This window comes from Gavialis gangeticus, unplaced genomic scaffold (assembly GCF_001723915.1).
Source record: "Gavialis gangeticus isolate Ggan-Ray unplaced genomic scaffold, GavGan_comp1, whole genome shotgun sequence".
Lineage (NCBI taxonomy): Eukaryota > Metazoa > Chordata > Crocodylia > Gavialidae > Gavialis > Gavialis gangeticus.
This window is the reverse complement of record NW_017728992.1, coordinates 104,266,343-104,279,660: the sequence shown is the minus strand read 5'-3', so window position 1 is coordinate 104,279,660 and position 13,318 is coordinate 104,266,343.

Below are 13,318 nucleotides of genomic sequence, written 5' to 3'. Positions count from 1 at the left end.
GGAGCCTCACAACTGCACTGCAACCAGCAAGCGTCACGCCTGTCAAACACATGACAGGTCTGGGCATTCCCCAGCCAGGACCTTGTGCATGTGTGTATTAGCTGGAGGTTATGACACCTCCTACCCACCTTTCACCAGGGGATCATGGGGCCTGGCATTTACAGGGCTGCCGCGCTGCCAGCAATATCACCAGGCCTCCCTACCCTGGCAGGGTGCAGTTTTAGTGGTCATGCCCAGGACCTGGGGCCTCCTCCTTCCCCATAACCCCAATCCCATACCTCCAAGTTCGTCCTGGCAGGGGAATGAGCTCAGCAGGGACATGTTCTTCCCCTGCTGGCTGGTGATGCAGTTAGTGTCCCCTCCAGCTGAGAGTGGGGCATTACTCAGCTTTTTAAAACCTCATAAAAGAAAATTGGTGCAGACAGAGTGAGGAGGGTGCTGCTCAGTCTGCAGGTGGAGCTTGGGGAACCCCAGCAGCAGGAGGTTCACCTTTAGGAACACCAGCTGCTCCACCAACGTAGGATCCAAGCAGGTGCAGTGAGGTGTCACAACATCCCCAGCAATGCTGAACACCCTCTTGCTTGGGACACTGGTTGGTGGACAGGAGAGGTGTTACTGGGCAACAATGGCCAGATCCTGCCACATCTGGCTGTGGCTTGCTCAGTAGACCAAGGGGTCGTAGTCCAGCTACTGAAGCCATGGCACTACCTGCCTGAGGCTGGGGTCTGGTGTGTTTGGACCCCAACATTGAAGCCGTGCCATGGCCCACATTGGCAGTGGCTGGCGTGGAGGAGACTGGCTGGTGCCGGTGCTGGTGCTAGGAGTGCTGACACGGGAAAGTGGATCCCCCTCTTCCACATCCCCTCACCTCTGCACTTCGGCCTTCCTGACTTTGCTCATCAGCACCTGCGTCCAGTGATCAAGGGTTCTGGGGCTGCCAGTGCACATGCTCCCCTTCACCCTTGGGTCACACATGCCCACCATCACGTGGACCATACTGGACTGCAAGGGATCCAGCCATCTCCTGATGTCCTCCTTCAGCTGCCTCACCAGTGCCTGCACGTCTGGTGATAGTGGCCTGCCCCAGCCAGGAGCATTGATCCCCTGGAACTTCTCCATTTGGTTCTCCAGTTCCCTCACTAAGGTGATCACCTGGCTGAGGAGGGCATCGCCAGCGCTCAAGGAAGGGTTTGAGGACCACCAACATCTGCGAGATGGTACCCCACTCAGCTCTGTTCAGGGGAGCGCTGATCCCTATCTCCCCAAGCAAGGCCATCTCATGGATGGCCTTCTGTTGCTCCACCAGCCTCTTTAGCCACAGGTACGTGGAGTTCCACAGAGTTTCCACATCCTGCATGATTCTGTGGTGTGACCTGCTCAGCTCTGCCTGTTTCTCCTGCAGCATCTTGTTCCCCTTGATGCTGCATTGGAAGTAGCCTGCCACCTTCCCGCATTTTGAAATCAGCTGGCTTGTAGCACTACTGGTGGTGGCGCCATCACCGGCAGCACTGTCCCCCTCCAAGGCATCCCTCACTATTAGATGCAGCCTGTGTGCCACACAGCAGATGGCAACAAAGTTGGCATCACGGACAGCCTTCACCATATTGGCCCCTTTGTCAGTGACCATGAACCTGCGGGTGAGCTTGGCTCGCCCAATGAGCCACCCCTGCACCATGCAGTTCATGGACCCCATGATCTCCCATGCTGTGTGGGACTCATCCAGCACCTCAGCTTGCAGTAGAGCCCACCGACGGCCTGACTGAGTGCACCAGTGCCCCATGAGGAAGAGGTAGGCATGATCACCACCCCGGCTGCTCCAGATGTTGGAGGTGAAGTGCAAAGCTATCTGCGACCCTGCCTTGTGCAGGTCCTCCCTCAAGTACTTCCTGCATGCCTCATACAGGAAGGGCACCACCGCCCTGCTAAAGGTGGTGCGTGCAGGCACTTTGTAAAATGGGGCCAGAAGCACTATGAACTGCTTGAACCCTGGCTGGTCAACTAGCGAGAAGGACTGGCTATTCAGAGCAAACATCTCCCCAATGCTCTGGGTGATCTTGCGCGCCTTGGGAACATGTCCCCCTTTCTGTCCACATTTCCCCCACTGGTCCAGGGTGGCCTGCCTCTGGTTTGGGAGTAAGGGGGCTTTGGAGCGAATGGGGAACTTCTCTTTTGGCACACTCGCACTGGTGCCAGGCTGAGCAGCAGGAAGAAGGGCAAGGGGGTGATGCCTCCTCAGATGCAGCAGCATGGCCATGGTAGAGAAGTGTCTCATGTCCTTGCCACAGTTCATGTGCCTTTGGCAGTGCTGGCAGATGGCAAACCTGGAATCATCTGCCACCTCAAAATGCTCCCACACTACACTACTCCCCCGATTCTGAGATGAGGGTGAGGATCCTGCCTTTTCCCCTTTCTCAGTAGGCTGAGGCTGAACAGCAGGAGGAGCTGCCTCAGCTGAGCCACTTGCCTGCACAACCTCAGCCTCCTCCAAGGTGCTGCTTTCCAGAGGAGACCTGGGTCTAGGGGAAACTTGAGGGGTGTGGAGCACAACTTCTGATTCCCCCTCAGTCCCCAGAATTGCTTGAGCCAGCGCGCTCAGCATCGCTAGTTCCAGCTCCAGCTCCTCTGGCAGTGGGAGGCTCACGCTGCAAGCTGAAACTGGGGTGGAAGAGACAGTGATTCTACTGCTGGTGCCCACTTCTGAACTGAGCAAAGGTGGTGCAGGTGCAGGGATGTTAGGTGCAGACACTGCTCCCACCGCCTGGCTTCCACTGGCAGCACTGATATCATGGCTGCTCAGGAATAGAATGCATCTGTGTTTGGGACGGGGTGGGGGGGCTTGCAGCTCTAGCTCTCCCCATACCCCCTCTCCCTCTCCTTCCAGAAGACCTGGCACCTGCCTTTCCAACACGCTTCGTATTGATCTTTCCTGTGCTGCAAAAGGTCTCTGTGTGTGCATGAATACTTTTATATATCTATCTGTCTTGTTATCCTGTGAATATCTGTGTCTGTCTTGTGCTGTGAATGAAATTATTTCTGTGTCTTCTTTGTGGCTCTCACGATATCGTCTGTCTGGTGCTCTGAATAAAATTATTTGCGTGTCTTCCTGTGTCTCAATATACTATCTGTGTCTTGTTCTTCTGTAAATATCTGTCTGTCTTCTTCCACTGTGATTTTTTTCAATATTCTGGGTCTCTGTGCGTGCATGCGTGCATGCGCGTGTGTATGTGTGTGTGCATGCAGACAATCTGTGCCTCCCTGCACAGTGATAGACAACACTGGCTGGGAAAACACAATTTTCTTTTTGCAAAGTTTCCAAAACAAGTTTCCAAAAAAATTATTCAAAGAAATGAATTGTAATACTACTAATAATTCAATAGACTAGCTAAACTAAACTAAGCTAAGCTAAGCTAAATCCTAACCACTCCTTTATAACATGAAAAAGGAGCAGGCAGGTCTCAGTCACAGCATTCCTTTCTCACACAGTCGCCAACAGGGAACGAGCTGCAAAAGGCAGAGGAGAGCTGCAAACAGGGGTTTTTATGCTTTTTTAAGTCCCACCCCACAGACGCTGCCATTGGAAAGATAGCCAGGGAGAAATCCTTCTCACTGGCTACCGACAGACATCAGTCTTCCCCACCCTCCTGCTCCTCCTCCCCTGCCACTCTCCATCCCTCCCCTGCTCCCCCTCCCTCTTCTAATTGCCTCAAAATGGCCAAAGCGGGTCCGAAGCATCCAAAGTGCTTCGGATGCCCCTGACCCGCTCCAGACACCATTGCTGGGATCCCACTTCGATCCGGAAGTGCCGCTTTGGATGCTCCAGATCTGAAGCATGATCTGAAGACTCACGCAGCCCTACTATTCACTCACTAATAATCTCAAAAAATAACTAGTTATATATGTATATATTACCAAGTTAACCTGCCTCAAATGAAAGTCTGCATACATTTTATGGATGTAATGGACTATGAGTTGTATTGTAGTATTTTTGTGTTAACTGTGCTTAGGTTGATATGATATTGTATCATCAGCCTGTGCAAGAGAAGGAAGAGTTAATAGCCAGGGTCTGACTATTCAGAAGGAGACAAAATGGACCTTTGCATCAACAGCCTTGAATGATTTTGTTGACTCACCATCAAAGGTGAGATTCCTGACACCCGGGAGGTGTCCAAATGATATTAAACAAGCTTGGGAGAGCAGGTTTGAAAAAAACAGCTTGGCAGCTCCTGGTCAGAAGAGTTTGGGGACTGCTGGAGGTGAAGTAACTTCTGGCAGCTGGAGAGACTGGAAGTGGAGAAGCTGAGCATCTTTGTGGGTTTTCATGGCTGTGTGGGCTGGATTGGGGGGAAAAAGGGGCTGCTTACCTTTGGAGAGGACAGAGAACCTCTATCTGAATAGCCTTTGCCTCAATAAATGGCTTTACTGAAGGGATTGTCTGCTGTACTATTTGGAACTCTGGGTTGCAATGGGTTTCTCAACAAGAGGTGATGTTCCTCTCTTAGGAGCAGAACTGAATGCTCACTCCTTGTGTCCAGGCTGTGGAGAACAAGGGAAGGTGAGAGACCTTAAGGCCGGTGTCTACAGCAAGGGGGAAGCCTGGGCTTGGAAGTCAAGCCTGGGCTGGCTTCAGGGGATTCTCTCAGACCAGACAAGGCTACAGTGGGCCTAAGTTAGCACTCCATGGAGTGCACTTTGTGACATTGGCCAATTACGTTACTATACACGTTGCTATTCAATTATGTGCAAGCCTTAGTTTAAGCACTGGAAAAAAAAATTATGAATAGATATTTTTACTATTTAAAAGTGCCATTTGATATAGAATATTTAATGTTGCAAGCAGATAACAAATATATCCAGCAGTTTCAAAGTATAAAAGATTTGATTGTCATATTGTGAAGAAATATGCAGCTCAATATTTGATAATAATAATATTTGTTACATGAGCATTGCACTATTTATGATGATGTCTTTTAACTTTTCATCTCCTCAGCTGCTTAGATTTTTTGCTGATTATGTCACAGAGTTGCACATTATTGCCATTTAAACAAGTTGACTTAATTTCCATATCATTTTACAGGACAATATATTGTGTGTGTAAAAAAACAACAACAAAAAAACCCCCAAAACAACCCCCCTCCCCCCAAAAAACATGCTTTTTCAGTAACTTTTCTTTAAGATAGATATTGTTGAACTGTAAGGGAAGGGGTTTTTAAGAGGAGAAACCAATAATTTAAATTAGTTCATAGTCTCAAGAATATGGGAACATTGCTGTTGCTATGATTTATGATTTATGCAGTACCATAGTAGTTCATAGGCTCAGGAATAGGCTCAGGAAATTAGTTCACAGGCTCAGGAATACAAGGAGCATTGCTGTTGCTTTGATTTATGACTTATGCAGTACCTTACTTATGTGCTTGTTTACAAGTGGTAGAACATGCTAAAGAAAATCACTGCAGGGTAGAGATTATAATCTAAGGACACAAACAGGCTAATAAATAAAGAATGTTTTCCAGACCTACCAGAGACTTGGAAGCAACTGAGAATAAAATGTGTGTGACTGAACAGAGAGATTTTAAGGACTGAGCAGGCAATGCCATTTTATGCACAAAAAAGTGGCACTTGTTGAAAGAGAGTGGTCTTAAAAAAAAAGTCCAGGGTTATTGTTTTATTTAAGTCCAGGGTTATTATTGTTTGAATCCATCAGTGCCATCTTGTTGTAATACATGAGTTGTTGGAAAAGCTAGCCATGAATGAGCAGAAGGTCTGCTACCAATGAGTGTTTGATAACAAAATTGATAAATATCAAGCAAAATAGATTGCTACTGTTCAGCTGGATAGTTGGTTCTGGGGGTTGTAGATGGTACACAGGGAGGTCAACAAAAATCTGGACATATACCAGTAAAGCCTGATATTAAGGGTTTCTCATTTATCAACTGGATGACAAAAATCAGTATACTGATACAAGCAGGTTTAAAGATTAGATCAAATGGTTTTCTGTTTGAAAAAAAAATCAAAATAGATATATTTTAGGTGTGTGATAAGAGTAAATATATCTTTAAGGAGAAATTAGTATGTTATGGTGATGGTGGTGTTTTACTTTAGGTAGTTAAGCTAGTTTTTGAAATATAATGTACATAAATATATAATATATATGATATATCAATATACATATAACAGTCCTTAACTACTTGGATTTTTAAGCATATTTCAAAAATCAATTCAGCTGCATCTAAATCTAAGTTTCAGAGGCTGTTTCAAAAGCTTAGCAATGCTTTCTGATTTTTGGAACAAATATTTTTGGAAAATGTTACAATTTCCCAATAAACAGATGTTCTGCTTCTCCCTAGCTCTACCAGGTTGTAAAATTTGTACATGAAATATAATGCTCAGGAAAATAACTTCATTGTTGCTATTCTGCCTCATACCACTATTTGGTAGCTTCAGTAATTTCCCCCCACGTGCATTGTACTGACCTGAAGAGCCTTACCTGGAGGAATAGGGCGTCCAAGGTAAAATACTAGAAGGGATGCAAGGACAGTGTAGTAAGTGACATTTGGAGACCGAAGTTAGTCATATTCATGTGCTATTTGTGACACAGTGAATGTGTGCAGCTGGGCGAGGAGTAATGAAATATTAGTTGTCCAAATGGTTTCAATCAACCTTCTTGAATAGTCTCGTTGAGTGGATGTTCTTGTCATTTCTGAGGACAGCGGGACAGGTTGCAGGAACGGGTGCGGCCCACTCCCTTTAACCATGGCATACATACAATGATCAACCAAAAGGAATGTGGCCGCATAGCCCTTTCCAAAATCCTGGATGCCAGAGAGCTCTCTAAGCTCATGGGTAGGTCAGCATGACTCCTACTGGAGCTCTTGTGCAATACGCTCACCAACTGGTCAGTACAGGGTCTGCCCAGATCCCCTCTTGCACGTAGCTCCAGAGCCCAGGGGATGAGTGTTGCTGCTGTTTGCTCTTACTTACAGACTTCGAGAACTGCTGGGGTGATGCAGCATGTTTTAAAGATCACAAAACCTGGACTCGACCATAAGCTCTTAAGATCTACCTTGATTCCTCTTAAGTGCTAAAGTCTTTCTGTGAATGTGGGCTGCTTTTAAAGTCCTTGACCAGCTTTTCATGGGGACTAAGGAAGGACATATTTTGACGCCATAACACTCTTCCATTTTCTTATGTAGATCTCAAACTATCTAATCTTTTCTTCTCTCTCTACTAGGCTTTGTTCATCAGATATGTGAACTAATATTAAGAAAGAAACTTCCATAACTAATTTTCAAGTAGACATTGAAAACATCAAATGGATAAACAATTCTGTAAAGGTAGTATGGATTTTTAGGGAACATATGAGACAGGACTTCGGTTCTGTTTAAAGCCTAAAGAAGCTTTTATATCATTTTATGAGACATGCTGTCTTGTATATAAATAAACCTGTTTCTACTGTTTTGAAATGCTATGATCCTCTTGTAAGTCTGCCTTGTCATGAGTACAAGTATCAGTAGCACCTAAAAACGAAGCCTACCAGATCTCCTGTGGCATCCATGAACATTTAAAAAAAATCTCTATAGAGTTTTACTTTCTTACTTCTTGAAGGCAATGAGTTTGTGCAGGCTAGATTATTGAAACCTAGAAGAGCAGAAAGGTATTTTCAAATCCCAAACACTCAGTGAATGAGATGTGAAATGAATTTCATGTGGTTCAGCCCCCTGGAGGCTTGTCACAATAGATAAGGCAAAGTGAATAGATGCTGCATTAGTCCATGTATGCTACTGAGTAGCAGAGCTAATAACTGAATCATAATTTCACTTCAGGACATAGAGGCTACTATATACTGTCCTCCTTTGATCTCTTCACCCATAGCAGCACACTAGAAAATATAATCAAAGGTTCAGAACATATCCAGCAAAATAACCCAGTAAAACTGCATAAAGTACTTAAAGTACTGCACAACCAGTTATTAACTTGTTCAAATAAAGTGGTACCACAAACTTTTTGTTGCTGTTTCTCTAGATACATAACCCTATACTTAATGAGTTAATATACTAGATAGTTGAAAATGCCTATGTGCTGTCTCCTGGTTGTTTCACATACTCCCAGATATTAAAAAGTAGTGTAGTGCTAAGGTATTCAAGCTGATACCACAGTGACAGAATTTATTTGGCTCAGATGAGACTGGCTCTATTGTTCCTTCTGTTAATCATATACCATGTTTACTTGTATGTAAGATAACCCTGAAAATAAGATGACACCCCCACTCCCACCCCAGTAATTAGAATCTATATATGGACAGTTAATAAATTTGTTGTCATGTTCCAGGTATAAATCCTAAGTATTGCAGGGTTGTCTTGAATCCCACCCCCACTACACATTGCTGCAGGAGGGACGGCAGTGGCTGGTGGGGGGTGTCAGGTGGCCTCCTTGCCCTCTGCTCTGCCCGCTTCTGCCCCACTGCACCCCTCCCATCCCCTGCTTTTTTCCCCATGCTGAGTGGGGGAGCTCATCTTATACAGTATTCAAATAAATATGGTAATTAATGACATGAGAAAAATGTTGGGCTTTTTTTTATAAAGGCGATAGCAGGTAAGAATTCCATTGGCTCATTGTGAAAGTATATGAAACCATCTTTGAGGAGCCTGATACAGTAGCTTTAGTATGAAAAGATAAACAGACATGACTACTTCATCCCATACCCAACTAGTTGGCTAAATGAAGGGTAGTTAACTTCAAGTGTACCTGCAAAATCATTTTATACCTTCTAGTGGAGCCCATTGTTTGCAGTGCACAAAGCGTGTCTGCCTTGTTCCTTTTCATGCAGTGGCATCCTGGCTCCTTAAGAACCTGTGCTGTATTTGGGTCTCCCATGTGCCCACATCCTATCCTCACACTCAAAAATCATGAAATAGAAGCTATCACAGCCAGAAACAAATAACTCATGCTCAGAGGGATCAGTCAGGTTAAGGAGGTGTGTTTTAAGCAAGATCTGATGTCCAGGCTCTATTTCTTCCTGTCTGCAATGATTTCCCCTCCTAATCTGTGCATTCCTATTTTTCCTGTAGTTTTATGAGAGGGTTGTGGACAGCAGCCTGAATAGGGGTGGGTGATCAGAGCACCAGTCTCGGGCTCTGATTTTGAAGGGGATACCACAGTTGCAGCCTTGGAGTCCCTGTGCAAGGAGTTAATCATTTAGTAGCACCCTTGCTACTGCTTCAACCAAAGCCAATTCCGCTGGTTATGCCTCAGACTGTAGAAGGAAGAGAATTCCTGAATCTTTCCTGAAGCATAAACTATTTTATCCAAAATCTTGTTGCTTCTAATTTTCAGAAGGAATGGTACATTTTGTGAATGCTGTGCATTTTATTTTGTTTGCCCGGTCCCTGATGTATGAAATATCCTTTCTTTTAGTACCCTGTTGCCTTTTTTTACTTGGCTTGGCTTTTGTATTCTTTCTAGTGGTCTTGATTAACTCCTGTGTCACAGGAAAAAGCTTGGCACAAACCATTTTGGCAGTGATTTTAGATTGTGGGTTATTTTATAGCTCAGCCTTATGGTTGAGCAAACAAAAGAGGGATAGAGCATGTAATATTATTGCCTCTAATCTAAACTCCCCAACAAGCAACTACTATGGAAATCACTATCTTTTCAGACGGAGATAAAATTACTTTACAAACTATCACCACTTTTGACTAGCTGCTTGCTCTGGTTGAGTGAGTAAAGGAGGAACAGAATGTAATCTTATTGCCTCAATGTACTTCTTATTTAATATAAACTTTCCACAAGCAGGCTCTGGAATAATCCCATCTGTGTGGCATGAATAAAATTACTCTCAAAACTGTTTGCATCCACCCAAGTTTAAAACAGTTCTGTTTAAACGTCTTCTTGAATGCTCCCTTAAAGATTTAAATTCTGTGTCTTGGATCTGAACAAACTATGCAGAGATGGCTGTATCATTAAACACAAACTTGAGCAATAAACTAAAATAAAATGCATTTTAATCAAAGTATTAATATCTCTTAAAATACATGAAGTTCAGAATAATTTAGGAATCAAGTTCAGATAAACTAACTGATGTATTGTATCATGATTTGATAGATGAAAAAGATGCACCAAATCATGTGCTCATTTTACTGACAATAAGATTGTGACATTATGATTATCATCTCAGGCCCAGGTTCTTCCATATCTGGGTTTGATGTTACACAGTGGACACATCTAAGCAAGTGATGTTTTACTTGGGGCATGGCTAGAACATGCTTTTCTCTGATATTTCTATTGATGTTTACAGCACTAAAACTTTAGGCCTTGTTACATATTAATTTTAGGCATCTCAGGGAGGTCTTAATCCCTGGATTAGCTGTATGTTAGCACCTTTAAGTGACTTAAAGCACTTATTTGGCTTAAAGTTACACCACTCTAGGGCAGGATTCGCTCTTATCCACTTAATTTTGCTCCTGTTCCGTTAAGGTGTGGCCACTCCCTGCAGCTGTTCTGCCCAAGTTGAAGTCCTCCAGCATCCCAGAATGGAGTTGCCTATCCAAAGTCAGGGCAAGTGAACACTCTGGGATGCAACAGGACCGGGCATGGCTCCTCAGTTCTTGGGGATGTTGGGCAGAGTGAGAGCCACAGCCCAGAGTGCCCAGCAGCAATGGTCCTGTTGCCATCCAGACCAGTTTGCTGCTCCTGCCAGTGGCAATGGGGGTGAGGGGGTAAACTCCAGAGAAAAAAGGATCTGACCCTTTGGAGTTCAGGTGGTGCCCAGCCAGCCAGCAGCACCATGGGATGGGTCAGCTCAGGAGAAAAAAAGTATTGGGCTCTTTTTTTTATCCTTCTCCTGCTCACCAAGTCTCTAGTGGCAAGTCACATCTGTGCAGGTGAAGGACTGCTAGGGTGCATCTACACAAAACACTTTACTGCACATTAGACTAATCTAATGCACAGTAAAGCACCAGCATCTACACGTGACAGCATGGGGATAAGCAGCACAAGACTTACTGTGCAGTAAATTAGGCTAATGCACCATTTGCTAGACCAACAAGTACAGTCCCTGGTGCTGTTTCACCTTCATGTCTCTCCCACGGTCCCAGCACTCCTTCCCCATGTATTTCCTTTCCCACCCTGGTCCCCGCACTGCTTAACCCCATACTCAGTCATGGGACATCATGCCAAGCCAGTACCATCACGCCAGACTGCAATCCTGAGTTCCACATGGCTGACCCTCATGCCCCTGCCACCCCCAGGCTGGTACCAAGGAGAGCCTGGAGGTCCCTCTGACTATTTCAGGGGGGCAGAACAGGGCAAGGAGGAAGGCACATCCCTAGACTGAACTGCTTCTGACAGGGGGACATGTGTAGACGTGCACCAAGAAGTGCCTTAATGAGCATTTATTTTTTTCACAGAAAATTCAGGTGCATTAATTGTACGTGTAGACACACCCCCAGAGATGTATTTTTTAAACTTAGGGTGTGACTGCTCCAGTAAGCCAATTAACATTTATGCAGCTTACAGCGTACGGTGTAACAAGGTCCTTTGAGTATGTCTATTGCAGTAGTACAGAGTTCAGGGAACAAGTCCTTTGTCCTTTTCTGCAATTGTGCAAGCCTTGGAAATGAAGTAATGGGATGCTCCCAGCACCAAAGCATACTTGTGTGTTTGAGTAATATCTTGGGGTGGTCCAGAGGATTATCATGACTCTTCTGGGTTGATGTATCTGACCTCCCTGTTGCCACAAATGGACTTTTTCAGGGAAGCCCTTTAGGCTGAAGCAGAAAACTGTTCCCAATTGGAATGGGAACTGTCCAAGAGATTAAGTAATGAAAACTTGAAACAAGAAATCATCCACAGACTGAATTACGTTAAATATGGTTTAAATGGGGACTATGAATGCTTATCCCATTACCTAGATTGGCTTTCGTGACTCCTTTGTCCCTATGGGTTATTTGATTATTTGTTTCTTCCAGGATTTCTGCCCACCTCACCTTTCAGTTTCTGGATTCAGATCTCTCTTTCCTTATAGGCTGCTCCCTCTTCACCTTTTCTTTTTACCACATCTGATCAAGTAAACTCTAGCCTATAAAAGCTTGTAATATAATAGTGTGCGTGTGTGAAATTTTACTGACTCACTCTAATTTGTAAGGTGCAAATATGTCCTACCCTCTACATGACTTACAACTAACATGGCTAACTACCGTATTTACTTGAATAGAAGATTACCCTGATTATCAAATGGCACCCCAATACTTGAATTCTATATGTGGAAAATTTATAAATTTGTTATAATTTTCCAGATATAGAATCTGAGTATTGGAGGTTTGCCTTGAATTTGTTTCTCTCCCTCTGCTACAGCAGGGGAAAAAATTGGGGCAGGGGAGTGTCTGCAAATGCAGGTAGCAAAATAACCATGCTGTAGTAACTGTGCAGTAACCCACATGTGGAGGCACTGGATTTATGACCCAGATACCTTGTTCCAGGTGGACGCAAACCCTCAGACTGAACACAACTTCTCCATTCAATAACAGGCACATTTTATTGATACACAGTGACAGCAGATAAGAATAATGCAGGCAAGGCAAACAAAATAACCTCCCCAATTCTATATCTACCAGTCCTAGGGCTGTCATAGAGGAAAGGTACGTCTGACCAGTATATGAGCTTCCCCCTGTCATTTTTTCTTGAATGTCAGATGTCAGCAGCCTGGAGGCCAAAGGCCAAAGTCCACCCTCCCCCAGTGGGGTGAGTGAGATGGGCTGGTGGTATGCCCTTTGTCCATGGTGGCCTTGGGTTCCCCCCTCAAGGACCCTTTGCTGCTCTGAAATCCCTCCTTTTGTATCCTTTATCCCCTCTAAAGAATCTTAATTCCTGGGCATCATTGATTGATCTCCCTGTTATCATTATTCTGTCCACACTCTGTTCTGTCAGCCTATTCCTTTGTTCCAACAGGCCCATCAGATGCACATATCTTAATTTGGGCATTTACTGGTCTCCTAATTTGGTCCATCCACCAGAACCAGAAATCCCAAGGGCTTTGCAGCTCAGCACTGTGACCTAGCCAACACAGCAGAGTCCCTTATCTCACATTATGGAACAGTGTGGTACATGTCTTCAACTTCCCAGTCTGTGTGTCTGTGCCAGACACAGGGGCCTCAAAGGTAACTTTGTCACAAACAGGCTCTTTGAAATCAATTAACCCTTGCCGTTGCTCTGGAGCATTGTTCTAATGTAATCGCGCTCATCGTGGGGACGCTCGGAGCCTGGGACCCCAGCAACGAGAGCATCCTCTGTGCCTGCCACGTCTCCCGCCGCTGCGCCAAGCTGA